The following is a 24,485-nucleotide window of genomic DNA, read 5'->3' as shown; positions in this document are numbered from 1 at the left end:
GGCAATCTTGATTCCAGCTTGTGTTTCTTCCAGCCCAGCGTTTCTCATGATGTACTCTGCATATAAGTTAAATAAACAGGGTGACAATATACAGCCTTGACGAACTCCTTTTTGTATTTGGAACCAGTCTGTTGTTCCATGTCCAGTTCTAACTGTTGCTTCCTGACCTGCATACAGATTTCTCAAGAGGCAGATCAGGTGGTCTGGTATTCCCATCTCTTTCAGAATTTTCCACAGTTTATTGTGATCCACACAGTCAAAGGCTTTGGCACAGTCAATAAAGCAGAAATAGATGTTTGTCTGGAACTCTCTTGCTTTTTCTATGATCCAGCGGATGTTGGCAATTTGATCTCTGGTTCCTCTGCCTTTTCTAAAACCAGCTTGAACATCAGGAAGTTCATGGTTCACATATTGCTGAAGCCTGGCTTAGAGAATTTTGAGCATTACTTTACTAGCGTGTGAGATGAGTGCAATTTTGGGGTAGTTTGAGCATTCTTTGGAATTGCCTTTCTTTGGGATTGAAATGAAAACTGACCTTTTCCAGTCCTGTGGCCACTGCTGAGTTTTCCAAATTTGTTCGCATATTGAGTGCAGCACTTTCACAGCATCATCTTTCAGGATTTGGAATAGTTCAACTGGAATTCCATCACCTCCACTAGCTTTGTTCGTAGTGATGCTTTCTAAGGCCCACTTGACTTCACATTCCAGGATATCATGTATGGATGTGAGAGTTGGACTGTGAAGAAGGCTGAGCACCGAAGAATTGATGCTTTTGAACTGTGGTGTTGGAGAAGACTCTTGAGAGTCCCTTGGACTGCAAGGAGATCCAACCAGTCCATTCTGAAGGAGATCAGCCCTGGGATTTCTTTGGAAGGAATGATTTCCAGTACTTTGGCCACCTCATGCGAAGAGTTGACTCATTGGAAAAGACTCTGATGCTGGGAGGGATTGGGGGCAGGAGGAGAAGGGGACGACAGAGGATGAGATGGCTGGATGGCATCGCTGACTCGATGGATGTGAGTCTGCATGAACTCCGGGAGTTGGTGATGGACAGGGAGGCCTGGCGTGCTGCGATTCATGGGGTCGCAAAGAGTCGGACATGACTGAGTGACTGATCTGATCTGATTATCAAAAGGTGCTGCTATATTTTATAAAAATGTAAAAGCAAATTTTTATAATTGTTCCTGATGAAACTTCTTTCCTTATAAAAATTTCTTTTTATTGCAAGAAAACTTTTTTGTCTTCAGGTCTATTTTAGCATAATATTAGTATTCAGCTCTCTTTTGACTAATGTTTGCAGAGAGTTTCTGTCTTCTAGCCTTTCAGTTTCAACCTATTTTGTGTCTTTGAACAGATGCTATTACTGAGAACCCCTTGTATGTGTGGAGTCATATCTCTTGATGTTTCAAGATTCTCTTTTTTTATTTTTTCGCCTGTCTTTTAATAGTTTAACTACCATGTGTGTAGTTTTGGATTTCTCTAACATTATCCTGATTGGAGTGTATTGAGCTTTTAAGTGTGTAGGTTAATGTGAATCATATTTGGGAAATTTTGGTCATTACTTCTTAAAAAATTCTTTCTGTCCTTTTCTTCCTCCCCTCTCATTCTGGAGTTCCCATTATGCATATGTTAGTTTGGTGATGGACAGGGAGGCCTGGCGTGCTGCGGTTCATGGGGTTGCAAAGAGTCAGACATGACTGAGCGACTGAACTGAACTGAACTGAGTATGCTTAACAGTTTACCTCTGGTGTTTTGGGCTCTGGTAATTTTTCTTCATTTATTTTCTTTTGGCCTGGATAATTTCAACTGACTTATTAAATTCATTCTTTCTTTTTTCTACAATTCAAGCTTCTTTACTAAATCTGTCTTACATTAATTGTGTTTTTCATCACCAGAATTTTATTTTGTTTTTATATACTTCCTATGTCTTAATTGATACTACTTCATAATATTTTTCACACTTTAATTGTTCATATATTTTCTTTTAGTTTTGGCTATATGTAAAATATGTTTAATTTTGAATCTATTTATCATGGCTGATTTAAAGTTTTTGCCTATTTAGTCCACATCTAGGCTTCCTCAGGAAAACTTTCTATTGATTGCATCCTTCCCTGTTTTTGTATGTGTCTTATAATTTGTTGGAAACTGGACTTTTAAAATGACAGAACTCCAGAGTTTTCTTATTGCAGCCATTCATTATTTTGCTCCTTGCTTAGTGAGTTGCTTGGACTAATTTCCTAAAGTTTCTGTTTTTTGTTATGTGTGTGGACACTATTGTCTCTGCTAAGTTAACTTTGTGTTTTCTAATGATTAGGCAGATCAGATCAGGTCAGATCAGTCGCTCAGTCGTGTCTGACTCTTTGCGAGCCCATGAATCGCAGCACGCCAGGCCTCCTTGTCCATCACCAACTCCTGGAGTTCACTCAGACTCACATCCATCAAGTCAGTGATGCCATCCAGACATCTCATCCTCTGTTGTCCCCTTCTCCTCCTGCCCCCAACCCCTCCCAGCATCAGAGTCTTTTCCAATGAGTCAACTCTTCGCATGAGGTGGCCAAAGTACTGGAGTTTCAGCTTTAGCATCATTCCTTCCAAAGAAATCCCAGGGCTGATTTCCTTCAGAATGGACTGGTTGGATCTCCTTGCAGTCCAAGGGACTCTCAAGAGTCTTCTCCAACACCACAGTTCAAAAGCATCAATTCTTCGGTGCTCAGCCTTCTTCACAGTCCAACTCTCACATCTATACATGACCACAGGAAAAACCATAGCCTTGACTAGACGGACCTTTGTTGGCAAAGTAACGTCTCTACTTTTGAATATGCTATCTAGGTTGGTCATAACTTTCCTTCCAAGGAGGAAGCGTCTTTTAATTTCATGGCTGCAGTCACCATCTGTGGTGATTTTGGAGCCCAGAAAAATAAAGTCTGACACTGTTTCCACGTTTCCCCATCTATTTCCCAAGAAGTGATGGGACCGGATGCCATGATCTTTGTTTTCTGAATGTTGAGCTATAAGCCAACTTTTTCACTCTCCACTTTCACTTTCATCAAGAGGCTTTTGAGTTCCTCTTCACTTTCTGCCATAAGGGTGGTGTCATCTGCTTTTCTGAGGTTATTGATATTTTTCCCGGCAATCTTGATTCCAGCTTGTGTTTCTTCCAGCCCAGCGTTTCTCATGATGTACTCTGCATATAAGTTAAATAAACAGGGTGACAATATACAGTCTTGATGAACTCCTTTTCCTATTTGGAACCAGTCTGTTGTTCCATGTCCAGTTCTAACTGTTGCTTCCTGACCTGCATACAAATTTCTCAAGAGGCAGATCAGGTGGTCTGGTATTCCCATCTCTTTCAGAATTTCCCACAGTTTATTGTGATCCACACAGTCAAAGGCTTTGGCATAGTCAATAAAGCAGAAATAGATGCTTTTACTTAAATGGATTGAATTGCTGTTTCCTTCTTTGCTGAAAGGCCTTGAGGGTGTTCTGGCAGGAGCTCTAATGCCACTCACAGCTGCTTATGGCAGCTTCTCAGCTGAGACACTGGATGAATAGGTCACGTGGTAAAAGTAGATGTGGAAGTCGGGTACCAGATTGGTCTGGAACTTTTTAATGTCCACACTGAGGACACCGTCAAAGTGAAGGGAGGCAGTGAAGGAGCACATAGTCTGGCCAATGAGCCGGTTGAAGCTTGTGTAGGTAGGAAGCTCAGCATCCAGGCTGCAGTGGCAGATGTCAGAGGTGGCCTCCTCACCTACCATGGAGTCATAATCGAGTGCTCCAGGATGGTGTGGATGGTCAAGACAAAGTTACACAATGTTTTACAACTGCTGTAGATAGGGGGCTGAATAGACAGCAAAACTCAACTTGCCTTTCTTGCCACAGTCAAAAGACAGCTGCTCTGCGCCATCACCAGTGAAGTCTGAACCAGTCCCTTCTGCCAAAGCCATGGAAGATCCAGAAATCTTGAAGCCAGGTGCACTAGTCAACTCTGCCTTTGCTTGCAGTTTCAGCTGGCACAGGCCCCCAGTGTCAGACAGTGTCAGAGACTGCAGCCTTTGCTGGTGTTTTCTGTGTATGTGCACTGCCTGCATATTTATGTGGCCTTATTTTTTTTTTTTTTTTTTGGAGGAGGGAGGAGGTGGGGAGGAGTTGGGCAGCCACCTCCTGTTTGCCCCACCGCTGCCTCATTAGCTGTGGGATGAAATAATATTTATCAATTGTTTTCCAAAAATGCCTTGAAGCTGGACTTCCTTGCTGAGGAAGCCTTGAGTCAGGTCAAATGAAGACAAGCCTTCTGAATGGAGCTCTTCCAAAACGTTTTCAGCCAGGCCCAAAGCTTAATTCTCTGTGGATAACATTTTTAGGGCAAGAACTCTCAGCCCCTTCTGTCCCCTTCATTTGTTTCTAGAATGCTGTTTATCACACCTACTGTAATTCCAAGGTTGCTGCTGATTTTTGAGGTTCTGTGGAGCTGGGGAGAGAGGGAAAGGAACAGTGACATTTACAACTCTATACAACGTGTTCTTACTGAGATTCAGACAGTTTTCTAGAATAAGCACTCTTGGAGATGTTGGTTAGTTTCCATACTTCTGAAAAATTCAATTGTGACTTGTTTTTTCCTGCCAGTTTTCTCACTGCTTTTATAGATCACTGATTTTTGGAGGTCCTTACTCCATCATTCTGGAAGTGCTCCTTTTAACATAGTCTTTAAATGTTTACTGTGTACTAAGTGCCAGTGGTCATGTATGGATGTGAGAGTTGGACTATAAAGAAAGCTGAGCACCGAAGAATTGATGCTTTTGAACTGTGGTGTTGAAGAAGACTCTTGAGAGTCCCTTGGACTGCAAGGAGATCCAACCAGTCCATCCTAAAGGAGATCAGTCCTGGGTGTTCATTGGAAGGACTGAGGCTGAGGCTGAAACTCCAATACTTTGGCCACCTCATGCGAAGAGTTGACTCATTGGAAAAGACCCTGATGCTCGGAGGGATTGGGGGCAGGAGGAGAAGGGGATGACAGAAGATGAGATGGCTGGATGGCAATCACTGACTCAGTGGACATGAGTTTGGGTAAACTCTGGGAGTTCGTGATGGACAGGGAGGCCTGGCGTGCTGCGATTCATGGGGTCTCAAAGAGTCAGATGCGACTGAGCAAATGAACTGAACTGAAGTGCTTCACTACACGTTGGTGATGCAATGGTAAAACAAAGTCCCTGTCCTTACATTAGAATTGAATCAAATTATTTTGTACTCTGAAAACAGGTATCTAACTCATTTATTCTTCTTGATTCTGCAGGAGAATAAGACATGTTCTGAAGAAAATAACCAATACATAAGTTTGGTTGCATCTTACCTTTTCTAGATTGATTCCCTTCCAAAGGCATATGGCTTGGTTCCCCACCATGGGCAGCTGAAGCCGTGCTACATTCATTTAAAGTCTGTTTAATGTCAGGAGTATATGAGCTTTGTTTACAATTTATCCCTGATGTCAAGCACAGTGTCTGGCACATAGAAGAAAATAAGTACATCTAATGATGCAAAACTATATATTTTTTATAGGAAAACAAGAGCTGTGTTACTTTTTCCATACATTTCACCCTCTCAGGAAACTCCAACAGGGGCTCTGTATCAACCTAGAGGGATGGGATGGGGAGGGAGATGGGAAGGAGGTTCAAAAGGGAGGGGATATATGTATACCTACGGCTGATTCTTGTTGAGGATTGACAGAAAACAACAAAATTCTGTAAAGCAATTATCCTTCAATAAAAATAAATTAAAAACACATATAAAAAAAGAACAACTTTGGAACTTGTAATGATTCCTAGTAGAGCAATCCAAAGATGTTGAGACAGCATTATGCTTCATTATGGTTTATCTCCACATAATAAGTCTTGAAGTGCTTGCTATCCTGTCAGCAAGGGTCATCCTTTTTCCTTGGAGATCCCTTGAGTGGTAGCAGGTGCAGCAGAACTGAAGGGACACCAGGCTGTCTGTTCCTGGTCATAGCTTGATTGAGAAGTTAATTTGAGACTACAAATTAATTAGATGATTTTCCTCTGCCATGGAGGCGGAAACCACTGAACATGACCAAATATAGCTCTATTTCCTTTTATGTCACCCAGATTAGAAATGTATTCTATCATGTCATTTTCCTAAATGTGTTAAATGAGTCATCTAACTCTTGTCTAACTTTATTTAGCTCAATGAGAAGTCTCACATCTCTTTTCATTTGCATGCACTTTTCAGAGGAATGAGAAGTACACTTTCAAAATGCCAGGTTTAATAACATTCCATATCAGTTATGCATATAATTAACAGTTTTATAGCTATTCCTCGGTTGGTGGGGACAAAATGAGTGAAGTGCATGGCTTAATGCCGTATTATACTATCATTCCCAAGTTATTTTCATTTACTTCTGAGAGATGATAAAAATATCAATTTCCTTTCCTCCTTCATATCTTATCTTTTAAAGGTAGCATATCTTTATAACTTCTCTTCTGAGAGAACCATTTACCTCCTGGGACTCTTGTATCTGCTATCCATAAAGGCACTGCTAAGTGATGAATAGATTCATGACATTCAAGGAGGAGCATGTATTTAGGTCAGACATTTCCACAGAAGTTGAATCCAAGTGCATTCTTGACTTCAATGAAATTGCCCTTTGATTTTCTTTGAATAAATAATCAGCTACAATTAAGATGTTTTGCCAGCTAAAGTTAGTCATGCTTTAATGAAGCATAACTCCAAATATGCTGAAATATTTGATTTTCACTCTGCTATGTATAAGACATGATCCTGTACACTGGGTCAAAGAGAAAGGGAGGAAAGATGTAAAAGAGCCTGTTTTTACCCTGAGGTGATTATAGCAGAGCCAGTTTGATTATTGGAAAGAACCATGATTGGGAGTTGGGAAATTCTAGTCTTGGATTATGCAATTAAATTGATATGGTTTGTTCAAGCTGGTTTTAGAAAAGGCAGAGGAACTGGAGATCAAATTGCCAACATCTGCTGGATCATGGAAAAAGCAAGAGAGTTCCAGACAAACATCAATTTCTGCTTTATTGACTATGCCAAAGCCTTTGACTGTGTGGATCACAATAAACTGTGGAAAATTCTGAAAGAGATGGGAATACCAGATCACCTGACCTGCCTCTTGAGAAATCTGTATGCAGGTCAGGAAGCAACAGTTAGAACTGGACATGGAACAACAGACTGGTTCCAAATAGGAAAAGGAGTACGTCAAGGCTGTATATTATCACCCTGCTTATTTAACTTATATGCAGAGTACATCATGAGAAATGCTGGGCTGGAAGAAGCAGAGGCTGGAATCAAGGTTGCCGGGAGAAATATCAATAATCTCAGAAAAGCAGATGACACCACCCTTATGGCAGAAAGTGAAGAGGAACTCAAAAGCCTCTTGATGAAAGTGAAAGAGGAGAGTGAAAAAGTTGGCTTAAAACTCAACATTCAGAAAACAAAGATCATGGTATCTGGTCCCATCACTTCATGGGAAATAGATGGGGAAACAGTGGTAACAGTGTCAGACTTTATTTTTTTGGGCTCCAAAATCACCACAGATTGTGACTGCAGCCATGAAATTAAAAGACGCTTACTCCTTGGAAGGAAAGTTATGACCAACCTAGATAGCATATTCAAAAGCAGAGACGTTACTTTGGCAACAAAGGTCCGTCTAGTCAAGGCTATGGTTTTTCCTGTGGTCATGTATGGATGCGAGAGTTGGACTGTGAAGAAGGCTGAGTGCCGAAGAATTGATGCTTTTGAACTGTGGTGTTGGAGAAGACTCTTGAGAGTCCCTTGAACTGCAAGGAGATCCAACCAGTCCATTCTGAAGGAAATCAGCCCTGGGATTTCTTTGGAGGGAATGATGCTAAAGCTGAAACTCCAGTACTTTGGCCACCTCATGCGAAGAGTTGACTCATTGGAAAAGACCCTGATGCTGGGAAATATTGAAGGCGGGAGGAGAAGGGGACGACAGAGGATGAGATGTCTTGATGGCATCACTGACTCGATGGACGTGAGTCTCAGTGAACTCCGGGAGTTGGTGATGGACAGGGAGGCCTGGCGTGCTGCGATTCATGGGGTTGTGAAGACTCGGACATGACTGAGCAACTGAACTGAACTTAACTGAACTGATAAACCATAGCTAGTCATTTCATTTGAGTTTCAATGACTTGTAAAATGTCAGGATTCGACCAAGGGATTACTTAAGACCATTTGGTTCTCTTAGGTCTATTTTATTCTTATTTGGAGCCTTGGCTTATAAATTTTATGTTTATATTTAAATGATAAATCAGGTTGAATTTTTATTTTATTAGTATTCTGGAAACCATAAAACAAAAGATTTGTAATTGTATGTTTTACCTGTGAATGGATTACAATTATCTGCACGAGCACTGCTAGAACTAAAATTATAATGATGAACAATAATCATGAGGTTGAACAAAAACAAAACAACCAAGTTATAGAAATATGATTTCATACATATAAAACTGAAAAGTATATGAAAGCATCCAAAAGAACATAAAATTTAGGCATGTGCTTATATGTGGTATGAGAATAAAAGGAATGATGAATAAGCAAATCAAGATAATGGTTACTTTTTCCGAAATAGAAGCGAGGAAAAGAAGGGTGGCTTCAGAATAGGGACGCATTGGTCTCTAACGTATGTTGACGTTCTGTTTGTTAAACCAAGTTCAGAATACATGTGTTAACTGCTATTGACATCTTCTATTGGCAGATGGGGGATTCCCTGGTGACTTAAATGGTAAAGAGTCTGCCTACAATGTGGGAGACCCTAGTTCAATCCCTGGGTCAGGAAGATCCTCTGGAGAAGGAAATGGCAACCCACTCCAGTACTCTTGCCTGGAAAATCCTATGGATGGAGGAGCCTGGTGGGCTACAGTCCATGAGATCACAAAGAGTTGGACATGACTGAGCAACTTTACCTCTTCTACCTGCATTATTTTTATGTTAGAAATAGTTCATAATAAATCTAGGAGTGGATCATCTACTGACTGCAAAGCAAATTGGTACAATTATTTTGTAGGGAAATTCAGCAATATTTTGTGAAGCTGAAGATAAGTGCAGTCTGTAAAACAGCAGTTACATTTAAATGTGTACACTTTAGAGTAGTGCTTTTTGTATTTATTTTAATCCAGGGATGATTTTATCTCCCAGGGGACATTTGACAACATCTGGAGACATTTTTGTTGATCATAAAATAGGGATTACCATTGACTTGTAGTGGGTAAAGACCAGGGATACTACTAAATACCCTACAATGCACAGGGCAGTTCCTCATTTCTGACTTCAGCAACAGAATTATCCTGCACCAGATGTCAAGGTTGAGAAACCCTATCCTAGAAAATTGCACATCCATGTATACAAAAAAGCATATTTAAAAATGCTCATTACAATGTTTATCAGTTCAGTTCAGTCGCTCAGTCATGTCCGACTCTTTGCAACCCCATGAATTGCAGCACGCCAGGCTTCCCTGTCCATTACTAACTCCTGGAGTTCACCTAAACTTACGTCCACCAAGTCAGTGATGCCATCCAGCCATCTCATCCTCTGTCGTCCCCTTCTCCTCCTGCCCCCCATCCCTCCCAGCATCAGTGTCTTTTCCAATGAGTCAACTCTTCGCATGAGGTGGCCAAAGTATTGGAGTTTCAGTTTCAGCATCAGTCCTTCCAAAGAATACCCAGGACTGATCTCCTTTGGAATGGACTGATTGTATCTCCTTGTAGTCCAAGGGCCTCTCAAGAGTCTTCTCCAACACCACAGTTCAAAAACATCAATTCTTCAGCACTCAACTTTATTCACAGTCCAAATTTCACATCCATACATGACCACTGAAAAAACCATAGCCTTGACTAGACAGACCTTTGTTGGCAAAATAATGTCTCTGCTTTTGAATATGCTATCTAGGTTGGTCATAACTTTCTTTCCAAGAGTAAGCGTCTTTTAATTTCATGGCTGCAGTCACCATCTGTAGTGATTTTGGAGCCCAAAAAAATAAAGTCTGACACTGTTTCCACTGTTTCCCCATCTATTTCCCATGAAGTGATGGGACCAGATGCCATGATCTTTGTTTTCTGAATGTTGAGTTTTAAGCCAACTTTTCCACTCTCCTCTTTCACTTTCATCAAGAGACTCTTTAGTTCTTCAATTTCTGCAACAAGGGTGGTGTCATCTGCATATCTGAGGTTATTGATATTTCTCCCAGCAATCTTGATTCCAGCTTGTGCTTCCTCCAGCCCAGCATTTCTCATAATGTACTCTGCATATAAGCAGGGTGACAATATACAGTCTTGACGAACTCCTTTTCCTATTTGGAACCAGTCTGTTGTTCCATGCCCAGTTCTAACTGTTGCTTTCTGACCTGCAATGTTTATAGCAATGAATATATTGAGATAATAGAAATATCTATCAATCTGAGCATGCCTCAATAGATTTTGCTATAGTCAAAAAATGGAACTGGATAATAATGAAAATAATTAAACTAGAGCAATTTAAACACATTGAATAAAAACGTGGAGGAATATATGTGATATATTTTCCATAAAGTACAAAAGCATTCAACAGAAATGTAGTTATGAAATACGTATGCTGCTGCGGCTAAGTCCCTTCAGTCATGTCCGACTCTGTGCAACCCCATAGACGGCAGCCCACCAGGCTCCCCTCTCCCTGAGATTCTCCAGGCAAGAACACTGGAGTGGGTTGCCGTTTCCTTCTCCAATGCAGGAAAGTGAAAAGTGAAAGTGAAGTCGCTCAGTCATATCCGACTCTGTGGGACCCCATGGACTGCAGCCCACCAGGCTCCTCCATCCATGGGATTTTCCAGGCAAGAGTGCTGGAGTGGGGTGCCATTGCCTGCTCCGAAAATACATATAGAAGGCTTCTATTGGCTTTCAGCTGGGAGGAGGCAAAGGTGCAGCTTTCGTAGGTCATCCCGAATCCAGGTTCATCTGACACCAGCTGCCTCCACCATCCCGCCTAAATTCGACCCCAGCGAGATCAAATTAGTGTACCTGAGGTGCACCAGTGGGGAAGTTGGTGCCAGGTCTTCTCTGGCCCCCAAGATCGGCCCCCTGGGTCTGTCTCCATAAACTGTTGGTGATGACACTGCCAAGGCAACTGGTGATTGGATGGGTACAAGAATGACAATGAAACTGACCATTCAGAACAGACAGGCTCAGATTGAGGTGGTACTTTCTGCTTCTACCCTGGTTATGAAAGCCCTCAAGGAACCATGAAGAGTCAGAAAGAGGCAGAAAAACATTAAGCACAGTGAAAATATCACTTTTGATGAGACTGTCAACATTGCCTGGCAGATGCGGCATCAATCTCTAGCTAGAGAACTCTCTAGAACCATTAAAGAAATCCCGAGGACTGCCCAGTCTGTGGGCTGCAATGTTGACGGCTGCCACCCTTAGGACATCGTAGATGGTATCAACAGTGATATGGTAGAGTGCCCAGCTAGGAAAGGAACTGCAACTTTACAACAGCAAAGGAAAAAGAAAAATAAAGGATTATTTGACAACAACAACAAAAAATATATATATATGCATAGAAGAAATAAATACTGAATTATATTAATGGTTAATTCTTGGGAGGACAGGAGGGAAAGGCATAGTAAAAGAAAAGGGAAATGGATTAGGGAATATTATGAACTTAATTTAAATTCCACCTATAACATTATAATTCTAAGAAGTTGATGCAAATATTGCAAAATATTGTTTAGTTTCTAGTGGAAGTTTGTATTATCTTCAAAAAGTATCATGGTAATCTAAGCTATGGGCATTACTGAAAAGTTTCTCATAAACAAAGCTTCCATATTTTTATAAATGCCAATTTTTATTAACATCATTTTCTTTTAACTTATATCAAGACATCTGAAATCTGCTCCTTAGAAATAATACTCAATCCTTTTTTCAGGCAGAAATCTGAAAATAGTTTTAAGAAATTGAGGTTTATGGCTGTTTACTGATCTAAATGATTTTGATTCTCTATTTGCTGGATAGAAAAGGATCATCTCCCTTTAATACAACCATTTCTATTATTTCTTCACTATCTGTCCAAATTTATTTCCTCCCAGATTGTTCCAAGCCATTCCTGTGATCTGTTAGGCTTTGGTTGAAGAAACAATTTTTCAGAAAGAACAGAAACCCAGTCATGCCAATTCATATCTTTTAGTTTTCAAGTTCCTGAATGAGAAGTCTCAAGATTGTGAACCTTTCCATTCTCTCAATTACTTTAATGCAGGTCCAGACAAAATTCCAAATGACTGTTTTTGGAATGTTTTAAGTTGCATCTGTTTGTGTGATGACACAATACAAGTATCTTTAGATTTTGATGTGGAATAAGTCAGTGGATTACATAATTTATGCTAAAATTATCAGCAAGATTTTTCTTCAAAGCCATATTGTGTGCTTTTCAAATATATTCTGGTCTGATACTCATAAATGTCAAGTATGTTATGAAAACAGCAACATCCTCTGTATTCCTTTTTCAGAAGATCCTGGGGAGGAAGCTGTGTTCCATCAGAGTCTCTGTCTCAGGAGGGCTCTAAGAGGAGGAACTGCCCAGCCTCCATGTGGAAAGGCAGAGCCCCGAAGTTCTTTTTTCCTCTAGTTTTTAAAACTGAAGTATAGTTGATTTATTTACAGGGATTTAATTTTTGCTGTACAACATAGTGACTCAGTTATATACACACATATATCTATTATTTATTTTTCTTTTTTTTTAATTTTATTTTATTTTTAAACTTTACAATATTGTATTAGTTTTGCCAAATATCGAAATGAATCCACCACAGGTATACCCGCGTTCCCCATCCTGAACCCTCCTCCCTCCTCCCTCCCCATACCCTCCTTCTGGGTCATCCCAGTGCACCAGCCCCAAGCATCCAATACCGTGCATTGAACTTGGACTGGCGATTCATTTCATACATGATATTATACATGTTTCAATGCTATTCTCCCAAATCTCCCCACCCTCTCCCTCTCCCACAGACTCCATAAGACTGATCTATACATCGGTGTCTCTTTTGCTGTCTCGTACACCGGGTTATTGTTACCATCTTTCTAAATTCCATATATATGCGTTAGTATACCGTATTGGTGTTTTTCTTTCTGGCTTACTTCACTCTGTATAATGGGCTCCAGTTTCATCCACCTCATTAGAACTGATTCAAATGTATTCTTTTTAATGGCTGAGTAATACTCCATTGTGTATACGTACCATAGCTTTCTTATCCATTCATCTGCTGATGGGCATCTAGGTTGCTTCCATGTCCTGGCTATTATAAACAATACTGTGATGAACATTGGGGTACACGTGTCTCTTTCCCTTCTGGTTTCCTCAGTGTGTATGCCCAGCAGTGGGATTGCTGGATCATAATATCTATTATTTTTTAATCACCCTTTCCATTATGATTTATCCCAGGAGTAGGCTATAGTTCCGTCTGCTATACATTGGACCTTGTTGTTTATCTATTCTGAGTGTAATAGTTTGCATCTTCTAACCCTACATTTGCAATTTATGCTTCTCCCTCTCCCCCTTGGCAAACCAAGTCTGTGAGTCTGTTTCTATTTGTGCCATATTTTACATTCCACATATAGGTGATATCATATTGTATTTATCTTTCTGACTTAATTCACTTAGTAGTATAATCCCTAGTTGCATCCATGTTGCTGCAAATGACATCATTTTGTTCTTTTTTATGACCTAGTAATATTCCATTATGTGTGTGTGTGTGTGTGTGTGTGTGTGTGTGTGTGTGTGTGTGTACATAACACATCTTCTTTTATCCATTCATCTGTTGATGGACATTTAGGTTGTTTCTTTGTCTTGGCTATTGTGCATAGTGCTGCTATGAACATAAGGGTGCATGTATCTTTTGAATTAGTTTTGTCTTGGGTGTATGCCCAGGAAGGGGGTTGCTGGATCATATCATAGTTCTGTTTTTAGTTTTCTGAGGAAGCTCCATACTGTTTTCCACAGTGGCTGTACCAATTTATATTCCCAACAAAAGTGTAGGAGGCTTCTCTTTTTTCTACACTCTTTACAGCATTTGCTATTGGTAGAATTTTAATCATGGCCATTCTGGTTTATGTGTGGTGGTACCTTATTGTAGCTTTCATTTGCTTATCTCTAATAGTTATTGATGATGAGCATCTTTTTATGTACCTTCTGACTTCTATTTCTCCTGCCAATTTTTCGATTGTGTTTTTGTTGTTGTTGAGTTGTTTGTATATTTTGGAGTTTAAGCCCTTGTCTGTCACATCATTTGCAAGTGTTTTCTCCCATTCCCTAGGTTGTCCTGAAGTACTGATAGGGGAAAGGAGAAGCTGCCCAGCAACACTCTGCCTTTCTCCAGGTTTCAGTGGACTTTTCCCCCATCAGGTCTGCTCCCTCAACCACCACTACTTTGCCCTTGAGACTAGAACATTCCAAATTTCTACTTTTGACCTGTTTTCAGTAGCTTTACTATTCTTGTCACCTCTTATTATTTTAGCACCTATAAATATAGATCTGGTCAGTACAGAATTTATTTATAGTTTAATATCCCTTTTTTATTGTATGTATGTTGGTGATGTACTATCTTGTTTAATAGGCTGCTAGTACTTTGGGTTAATGTTGAGTTTAAGATCAAAGAAATTTCTAGATCAGAAACAGATGAATTAGATTGAAGTCAAGCATTTCTCACTAGTTTTGATGTTATTTGATGTGTTGGATGATAATTAAACACAGTACCACCAGATTTTAAATATGAATGTAGCCTACCTTTAAAATATTCTTATTTTAAGAACTATTAAGATTTCTGATTAACATGATAGAAATGGAAAATAAGGGGATAAATGGGTAAAAACTCTTAAGGTTAAAGTAACTAATAAAAAGGAGTCTTCTCTTTTTTTGGTGTTTATAAATGTGGGGAAAGTGTTCCTATTAGCACTTTCAGCATGGCTAAATCATGCCCACTAATAGTCTGTTAGAGAAGGGGTAAAAAACCTGGATCCAAGAGCCAGGGTTCTAATTCAGGGTTTGCATTTACCAGCATTGTAAATTGTGCAATGTACTTAACCTTTTCGTAACCGTTTCTTCATCTGTATAATGCCTATCCCATAGGATTGTTCCAGGTACAGTATAATTCAGTACTTGCAAAGAACGTATAACAATGTCTGGATCAAATTAACTGCTGTTTATTAAAAAAAAATAGAGAATGTGGATCTGGTGAGGAGCAATATCAATAATGTGTGGACACTGGAAAGAAGATAAAAATGGCAACCAAACTGACAAAATTAAGATGGCCGAAGATAGTTTGTATATCAGAATACCCAATAGGCTCATAAACTGGGAGAACCAAGTTATCAATGAGATCAACTGTAAAGGGTGTCTTACAGACAGAAGAGTCAGCAGAAAGTCTGTATGAGAAGACTCACCAATTTTCTCCACAACCATCATAGTCAGATACCTCCTCTTCTCTACCCCCAAAGAAGAAATGAAGACTCATCACTAGAGAGGCTGAATCAGAGGGACTCTGACTCCTGAACATCAAGTACAGTGGAGGGCATGGGTGCCATAGGAATATGGGAATTAACTCCACATACAAAGCAAGGAGAAAGACATTTGCCTTCTTTGACTGTTCCCAATGCTATTATAGCAGCCAGGTTCATAGCTCCTGGGCAGGAGAATATAAGTTTTATCTCTGAGGAAATGGACTGTTAAAAGAGAAAGGGTGACTGAGAGCAGGTGGTGCCCTAATATAACAGGGAACTGACTCCTTCAGTCATCCTACTTTGAAGCCCATGCCTAAGACACTGAGGGCTCACACTTAACCTCATGCTTAGCTGTTAATGAATAACCAAGGATCACCAAAAAATTGAAATGCTTATACAATGAAAGATACATGCAGAGAGAAATGGAAGAATATCCTGGAAGAATAGTCAATATAAATGTAGAAGAAAACAACAAAAAAAAATTTAGCCATATAGAAAACAGTGTAAGTAAAAGAAAAAAAAAAGTGAAAGTAAAAGAAAGAAACAGTGGAAACAGTGGCTGACTATTTTTGGGGACTCCAAAATCACCGCAGATGGTGACTGAAGCCATGAAATTAAATGACCCTCCTTGGAAGGAAAGTTATGATGAACCTAGACAGCATATTAAAAAGCAGAGACATTACTTTGTCAACAAAGGTCTGTCTAGTCAAGGCTATGGTTTTTCCAGTAGTCATGTATGGATGTGAGGATTGGACTGTGAAGAAAGCTGAGTGCCGAAGAATTGATGCTTTTGAACTGTAGTGTTGTAGAAGACTCTTGAGAGTCCCTTGGACTGCAAGGAGATCCAGCCATTCTATCCTAAAGGAAATCAGTTCTGGGTGTTCATTGGAAGGACTGGTGTTGAAGCTGAAACTCCAATACTTTGTCCACCTGATGCAAAGAGCTGACTCATTTGAAAAGACCCTGATATTGGGAAAGATTGAGGGCAGGAGGATAAGGGGACAACAGAGGATGAGATGGCTGGATGGCATCACTGACTCAATGGACATGAGTTGGTGGTGGACAGGGAGGCCTGGCATGCTGCAGTCCATGGGGTCACAAAGAGTTGGACACGACTGAGCGACTGACCTGAATTGAAAGTAAAAGATTCTTTTACCTTGAAAAGTAAAAGAATAGATAACATATAAAATCATTATAAAGTTTGGAATATAAAATTATGGAAATCTCCCAGAAAATAGAATAAAAGAGAAAGAAATAGTGGGGAAAAAAAGATGGAGAATTGGTTCAGAAATTCCAATATCTGCAAAATTTTCAGGAATTTCAAGGAAACAAAGTTGAGAGGGAGTAAAATTAACAAAGATAAAAAACTATTAACCAGAATTAAGGGCATATTGTTCCATATTGCAGGAGCCAAGTGACTGTTCAGCATGATGGACAAAGGAACACTTACACCAAGACTCATTAATAGGAAAATTTCAAAATATTGGTGATGAAAAGGTTCTTAAATGTTCCATACGGGTAAAAAAAAAAATCACAGAGGAAAGAAAAGAGAAATCACTATTTATATCAACAGCAATATGGGAAACTCAAAGACAATGGGGCAGTGCCTTCATGGTTTACGAGAAAAGTGATTTCCATGTGACTGAATGCTTTAGTAACCTGTCAGTCAAGTGCAAGGATAGAACAAACACGTTTTCAGACATGTAATAATTAAAAAAAAAAAAAAAAATATATATATATATATATATATACACACACTATATATTCTTTCTTCAGAAAAACATGAGGTGTTCTTCCAAAATAGCGAGGTAAATCAAGAGATTAAATGCAAAAGGTCAGACGTTCAAAGCTTAGTTATAGGATATGTAAGTTCTGGGTTTGGGGATGTAATATAAAGCATGATTGTTGCCCTAATGGTCTGGGAGGGAGTGATGAAAATGATGACAGGACACAAAATGCAGTGCAATGGTCAGGGCACCTGCAGCCTCTATTGGACTGAGGTGCAGAGTCCACTCTGAGTCCACCTTTAATTCCTAATTGCTAGGAAGACTTTCAAGGCTACTTTCAAGACTTTCAAAGACTACAAGACTTTCTCCGATCTTGTCTTTCTCAAGACACATGCTGTGTTAATCACATACTCCTAAATGTCATGGAGGACACTGACGTGGTCCAGATCTCCTTGTGTTTACCGCAGGCCCTTCCCTTCTGGGCTCAGGAACAATTAGCAAGTGCGTAGGCAGCATTCATGCCTGGCGCCCACCCGGTATTCCAAGGTCCGTGCTTTCATGATCTCAGTCATATTCCCTTCTGGGTCTGGCCTTGGGCTTTGTAACAGGGTGATTGTTTTTAAGAAAAACTTGAAAGATAATAATTAACATACTTTCTTAATATATGCTGTTTTTCCTGGTGTTATTTCTGTGAAATTTCCAAGGCTGTGAAAGTACATTATTAGGAATTTCCCACTACACATGGTGACTGTAGTTAACAATTGCTAAGAAGATACATACTAAAAGGTATCATAAAAATTGTATTAATAACTTGGTGAGGTAGTGAATGTTAACTAATTTTGGTTGTAACCAAATTGCAATATATACAGGTATCAAATTATCATGTTCTACACCTAAAACCAATAAAATGTTGTCAATTATATCTCAATAAGCTGGAAAAAGTGCAGAAACATAGAAATCAGTAAAGAGACAAAATTCCCAAGATGCTGTTAAAGTAATTTCTACAGAAATAGTTATGGTTTACTGGTTACACTATTGTCTAGTATATTAGGAAGCCTCTGGTCTGTTTTGAAGATTGATATCCATGGACTCAAATGTGGTTATTCCCAAGATAATATGTAGGTTGCTTAATGACTTTGCATGAACTCAAATGAGTTCACTTCTGCCAGAAATTTTGAGGAGCAATTAATGCTAAGATCATAGAAGATTAAGCAAAGAATAAGAAAGATGCAAACACATATATTTTCAACTGACACAGAACATGCATGGAATGCCCTGATTTTGATGGTCTCTTTAAGCTCAAGCAACATCTTTGCTATCTATGTTTGAATATGCTATAATATTTATCTCTAAGACACTAAAAAACCATTAAATACAGAATTTTCAAAATTTATGGCTTCAATAAGTATAATTTTCAAATTCATGGCAAGAGAGTAAACTTAATTTCCACTAGTTTTGGGTCTTTCTTCTTATATAATAAGCACGCTCATTGAGTTGAATCAGATCAGATTAGATCAGTTGCTCAGTCGTGTCCGACTCTTTGCGACCCCATGAATCACAGCACGCCAGGCCTCCCTGTCCATCACCAACTCCCGGTGTTCACTCAGACTCAAGTCCATCAAGTCAGTGATGCCATCAAGACATCTCATCCTCTATCATCCCCTTTCTCCTCTTGCCCCCAATCCCTCCCAGCATTAGAGTCTTTTGCAATGAGTCAACTCTTCGCATGAGGTGGCCAAAGTACTGGAGTTTCAGCTTTAGCATCATTCCTTCCAAAGAAATCCCAGGGCTGATCTCCTTCAGAATGGACTGGTTGGATCTCCTTGCAGTCCAAGGGACTCTCAAGAGTCTTCTCCAACACCACAGTTCAAAAGCATCAATTCTTCGGCGCTCAGCCTTCTTCACAGTCCAACTCTCACATCCATACATGACCACAGGAAAAACCATAGCTTTGACTAGACGGACCTTTGTTGGCAAAGTAATGTCTCTGCTTTTCAATATGCTATCTAGGTCAGTCATAACTTTCCTTCCAAGGAGTAAGCGTCTTTTAATTTCATGGCTGCAGTCACCATCTGTAGTGATTTTGGAGCCCAGAAAAATAAAGTCTGACACTGTTTCCACTGTTTCCCCATCTATTTCCCATGAAGTGATGGGACCGGATGCCGTGATCTTCGTTTTCTGAATGTTGAGCTGTAAGCCAACTTTTTCACTCTCCACTTTCACTTTCATCAAGAGGCTTTTGAGTTCCTCTTCACTTTCTGCCATAAGCGTGGTGTCATCTGCATATCTGAGGTTATTGATATTTCTCCCGGCAATCTTGATTCCAGCTTGTGTTTCTTCCAGTCCAGCGTTTCTCATGATGTACTCTGCATATAAGTTAAATAAACAGGGTGACAATATACAGCCTTGATGAACTCCTTTTCCTATATGGAACCAGTCTGTTGTTCCATGTCCAGTTATCCCTAATTTTTCATTTTATTCATAATGCACACATTATTGCCTTAAATTCACCTGTCTTCTAGTTTTACAGTTTTACTCCATCCCAAAAGTTCTTTAGGAGACACAGCAATAATATATGGAATCTTCATAGCAAACTAGAAAAATTTTTTTTCTAATTTTATTTTATTTTTAAACTTTACATAATTGTATTAGTTTTGCCAAATATCAAAATGAATCCGCCACAGGTATACATGTGTTCCCCATCCCAAACCCTCCTCCCTCCTCCCTCACCATACCATCCCTCTGGGCCGTCCCAGTGCACCAGCCCCAAGCATCCAGCATCGTGCATCGAACCTGGACTGGCAACTCGTTTCCTACATGATATTTTACATGTTTCATTGCCATTCTCCCAAATCTTCCCACCCTCTCCCTCTCCAAACTAGAAAATTTTGAAAGAGATGGGAATACCAGCCCACCTGACCTGCCTCTTGAGAGATCTGTATGCAGGTCAGGAAGCAACAGTTAGAACTGGACACGGAAAAACAGACTGGTTTCAAATAGGGAAAGAAGTACATCAAAGCTATATATTGTCACCCCGTTGATTTAACTTATATGCAGAGTACATCATGAAAAATGCTGGGCTGGAAGAAAAACAAGCTGGAATCAAGATTGCTGGGAGAGATATCAATAACCTCAGATATGCAGGTGATACCACCTTTATGGCAGAAAGTAAAGAGGAACTCAAAAGCCTCTTGATGAAAGTGAAAGAGGAGAGTGGAAAAGTTGGCTTAAAGCTCAACATTCAGAAAACGAAGATCACGGCATCTGGTCCCATCACTTCATGGCAAATAGATGGGGAAACAGTGGAAACAGTGGCTGACTATTTTTATGGGCTTCAAAACCACTGCAGATGGTGACTGCAGCCATGAAATTAAAAGACACTTACTCCTTGGAAGGAAAGTTACGACCAACCTAGATAGCATATTCAAAAGCAGAGACGTTACTTTGCCAACAAAGGTCCGTCTAGTCAAAGCTATGGTTTTTCCTGTAGTCATGTATGGATGTGAGAGTTGGACTATAAAGAAAGCTGAGCACTGAAGAATTGATTCTTTTGAGCTGTGGTGTTGGAGAAGACTCTTGAGAGTCCCTTGGACTGCAAGGAGATCCAACCAGTCCATCCTAAAGTAAATCAGTTCTGATTTACTGATGTTGAAGCTGAAACTCCAATACTTTGTCTACCTGATGCGAAGAGCTGACTCATTTGGAAAGACCCTGATGCTGGGAAAGATTGAAAGTGAGAGAAGGGGACAACAGAGGATGAGATGGTTGGATGGCGTCATTGACTCAATGAACTTGAGTTTGAGTAAACTCCAGGAGTTGTTGATGGATTGGCATGCTACAGTCCATGCGGTCGCAAAGAGTTGGACACGACTGAGTGATTGAACTGAACTGGAATTATTTCTCAGTATTCCATCCTAGACTCTTTTTCTCTTCATGTTCATCATGTTGTTTGCCATCTATGAGCCAATGATCCTGGTTTATATCTATCAGATCAGATCAGATCAGATCAAGTCACTCAGTCATGTCTGACTCTTTGTGACCCCATGAATCGCAGCACGCCAGGCCTCCCTGTCCATCACCAACTCCCGGAGTTCACTGAGACTCACGTCCATCGAGTCAGTGATGCCATCCAGCCATCTCATCCTCTGTCGTCCCCTTCTCCTCCTGCCCCCAATCCCTCCCAGCATTAGAGTCTTTTCCAATGAGTCAACTCTTCACATGAAGTGGCCAAAGTACTGGAGTTTCAGCTTTAGCATCATCCCTTCCAAAGAAATCCCAGGACTGATCTCCTTCAGAATGGACTGGTTGGATCTCCTTGCAGTCCAAGGGACTCTAAAGAGTCTTCTCCAATACCACAGTTCAAAAGCACCAATTTTTCGGCACTCAGCCTTCTTCACAGTCCAACTCTCATATCCATACATGACCACTGGAAAAACCATAACCTTGACTAGATGAACCTTTGTTGGCAAAGTAATGTCTCTGCTTTTGAATATGCTATCTAGGTTGGTCGTAACTTTCCTTCCAAGGAGTAAGCGTCTTTTAATTTCATGGCTGCACTCACCATCTGTAGTGATTTTGGAGCCCATAAAAATAAAGTCTGACAGTGTTTCCACTGTTTCCCCATCTATTTGCCATGAAGTGATGGGACCAGATGCCCTGATCTTCGTTTTCTGAATGTTGAGCTATAAGCCAACTCTTCCACTCTCCACTTTCACTTTCATCAAGAGGCTTTTGAGTTCCTCTTCACTTTCTACCATAAGGGTGGTGTCATCTGCATATCTGAGGTTATTGATATTTCTCCCAGCAATCTTGATTCCAGCTTGTGTTTCTTCCAGTCCAGCGTTTCTCATGAGGTACTCTGCATATAAGTTAAATAAACAGGGTGACAATATACAGCCTTGACGAACCCTTTTCCTATTTGGAACCAGTCTGTTGTTCCATGTCCAGTTCTAACTGTTGCTTCCTGACCTGCATACAGATTTCTCAAGAGGCAGATCAGGTGGTCTGGTATTCCCATCTCTTTCAGAATTTCCCACAGTTCATTGTGATCCACACAGTCAAAGGCTTTGGCATAGTCAATAAAGCAGAAATAGATGTTTTTCTGGAACTCTCTTGCTTTTACCATGATCCAGTGGATGTTGGCAATTTGATCTCTGGTTCCTCTGCCTTTTCTAAAACCAGCTTGAACATCAGGAAGTTCACAGTTCACATATTGCTGAAGCCTGGCTTGGAGAATTTTGAGTATTACTTTACTAGCGTGTGAGATGAGTGCAATTGTGTGGTAGTTTGAGCATTCTTTGGCATTGCCTTTCTTTGGGATTTGAATGAAAGCTGACCTTTTCCAGTTCTGTGGCCACTGCTGAATTTTCCAAATTTGCTGGCATATTGAGTGCAGTACTTTCACAGCATCATCTTTCATATTTATATCTATATATATCTTTTATATCTATAGCTCACATTTATTTCCTAAGTTTCAGATTCATGTATTTAAATACATCTCCTCTCTGATGCCTCAAGGGAACTTAAAGTTTGAGCAATATGATAAAAATTGAACTTTTTATGTTACAAGACTGGATTCTGCTGTCACTTTTCTTTTATTTCAGCAAATGGCAACACATCTGTTTAGTTGCACAAGACAAAGGCCTGTTTCTCCTGAAAATGTAATTCATCCTTTACTAGATTCTGTCTACATTACTTCTTGACTATTTCTTAAGTTTGTCTATGTCTCTCCAGTTTACAATTTCCATTAAAGTTAAGCTACAATCCATTCTTCTGGACTGATATGATAACTGAAAATTTGATTTTTCTACTTTGATTCAATTTCCATCCATTCTCCTTGTTAGCACCAGAATGGTGTAAAGGTGAATAGGTGTTCATGCTCAGTTCAGTTCAGTCGCTCAGTCGTGTCTGACTCTTCACGACCCCATTTACAGCAAGATGTCAGGCCTCTCTGTCTATCACCAGCTTCCAGAGCTTACTCAAACTTATGTCCTTTGAGTTGCTGATGGCATCCAACCATCTCATCCTCTGTCGTCCCCTTCTCTTCCCGCCTTCAGTCTTTCCCAGCATCAGGATCTTTTCTAAGGATTCAGTTCTTCGCATCAGGTGGCTAAAGTATTGGAGTTTTAGCTTAAGCATCAGTCCTTCCAAGGAACACCCAGGACTGATCTCCTTTAGGATGGACTGATTGGATCTCCTTGCAGTCCAAGGGACTCTCAAGAGTCTTCTCCAACACCACAGTTCAAAAGCATCAATTCTTTGGCTCTCACCTTTCTATATGGTCCAACTCTCACATCCATACATGACTGCTGGAAAAACAATAGCTTTGCCTCATGCTAGCTATGCTCATGCTATATCCTAATTAAAACACTTTCATCAAATAGTGTCTTTAGGCTGGAAAACAAAACTGCTAGCCTGTTGTAATATGCCCTCCATTATTTGCTTTCTGCCTATATTTTCATCCTCATGTTTCACAGTTTTCTCCCATCACTGTCATCATGTTTCACGGCCACACTTCCCATCTGGGTCTCTTCCTATAGTGCCCACTGTGTAGCTCCCAAGCATCTTGCAGAACTTGATCAGGTAATAACCTCCTCAGGGAGATCTTTTCTGATCTTCCAGACTACATTAGGGTCTCTTGTGACATGCCCTCAAAGCACATTTAGTTTTTATTCATGGTACTACATGTATAATTTGATTATATTTTTATTCATGAAACTTTTTGTTATTAAGTATTTTGCTTATCTAAATAAAGGGGCTCACTGTCTTATCCATAGAATCTGGCACAGTATTGGGCCCACATAAGTGTAAATATTCAATACTTGAAAAAATAATCAGGGAAATCAGACCATGTCAAAGCATTTCCTTCATCAAAACTACTTAGACATTTCATATATGTATCAAAATTTAATACCAGAGTTTAACAACTCTACCTCAATCATATTCTGTTATCCAATTTAGGGAATACTAAATTACAAATAGAAAAGCTTTTTTTTTTATTAGCAATGAAGACCAGAAAGTCATAGAATGCAATAAGTTTTATTTCTGTCACATGTATTTAATTCCTCTATTTTCCCTTAAATAGAAAGACTAAATCAGAGCCCACTAATATGAACTCCACTATGTCTACTAACATGTTTCTACATATTAAGTGGGATTTCACCTGACTCCAGTTTCTACTGTCCTAAGAAACTGAAGGAGTTCTCTATGAAAGGCTTTATTACTCGTTAGTTATTTAAAA

General features: G+C 39.8%; 1 pseudogene; it reads left to right on the top strand.

Annotated features, from left to right (window-relative positions):
- LOC113894926 overlaps positions 1-24,485 on the top strand; it is a 186,511-nt pseudogene that overhangs the window by 34,564 nt on the left and 127,462 nt on the right.

Source organism: Bos indicus x Bos taurus, chromosome 7, assembly GCF_003369695.1.
Source record: "Bos indicus x Bos taurus breed Angus x Brahman F1 hybrid chromosome 7, Bos_hybrid_MaternalHap_v2.0, whole genome shotgun sequence".
NCBI lineage: Eukaryota > Metazoa > Chordata > Mammalia > Artiodactyla > Bovidae > Bos > Bos indicus x Bos taurus.
Note: the sequence above shows the minus strand (reverse complement) of the source record. Positions and strands in the feature narration are given on the sequence as shown.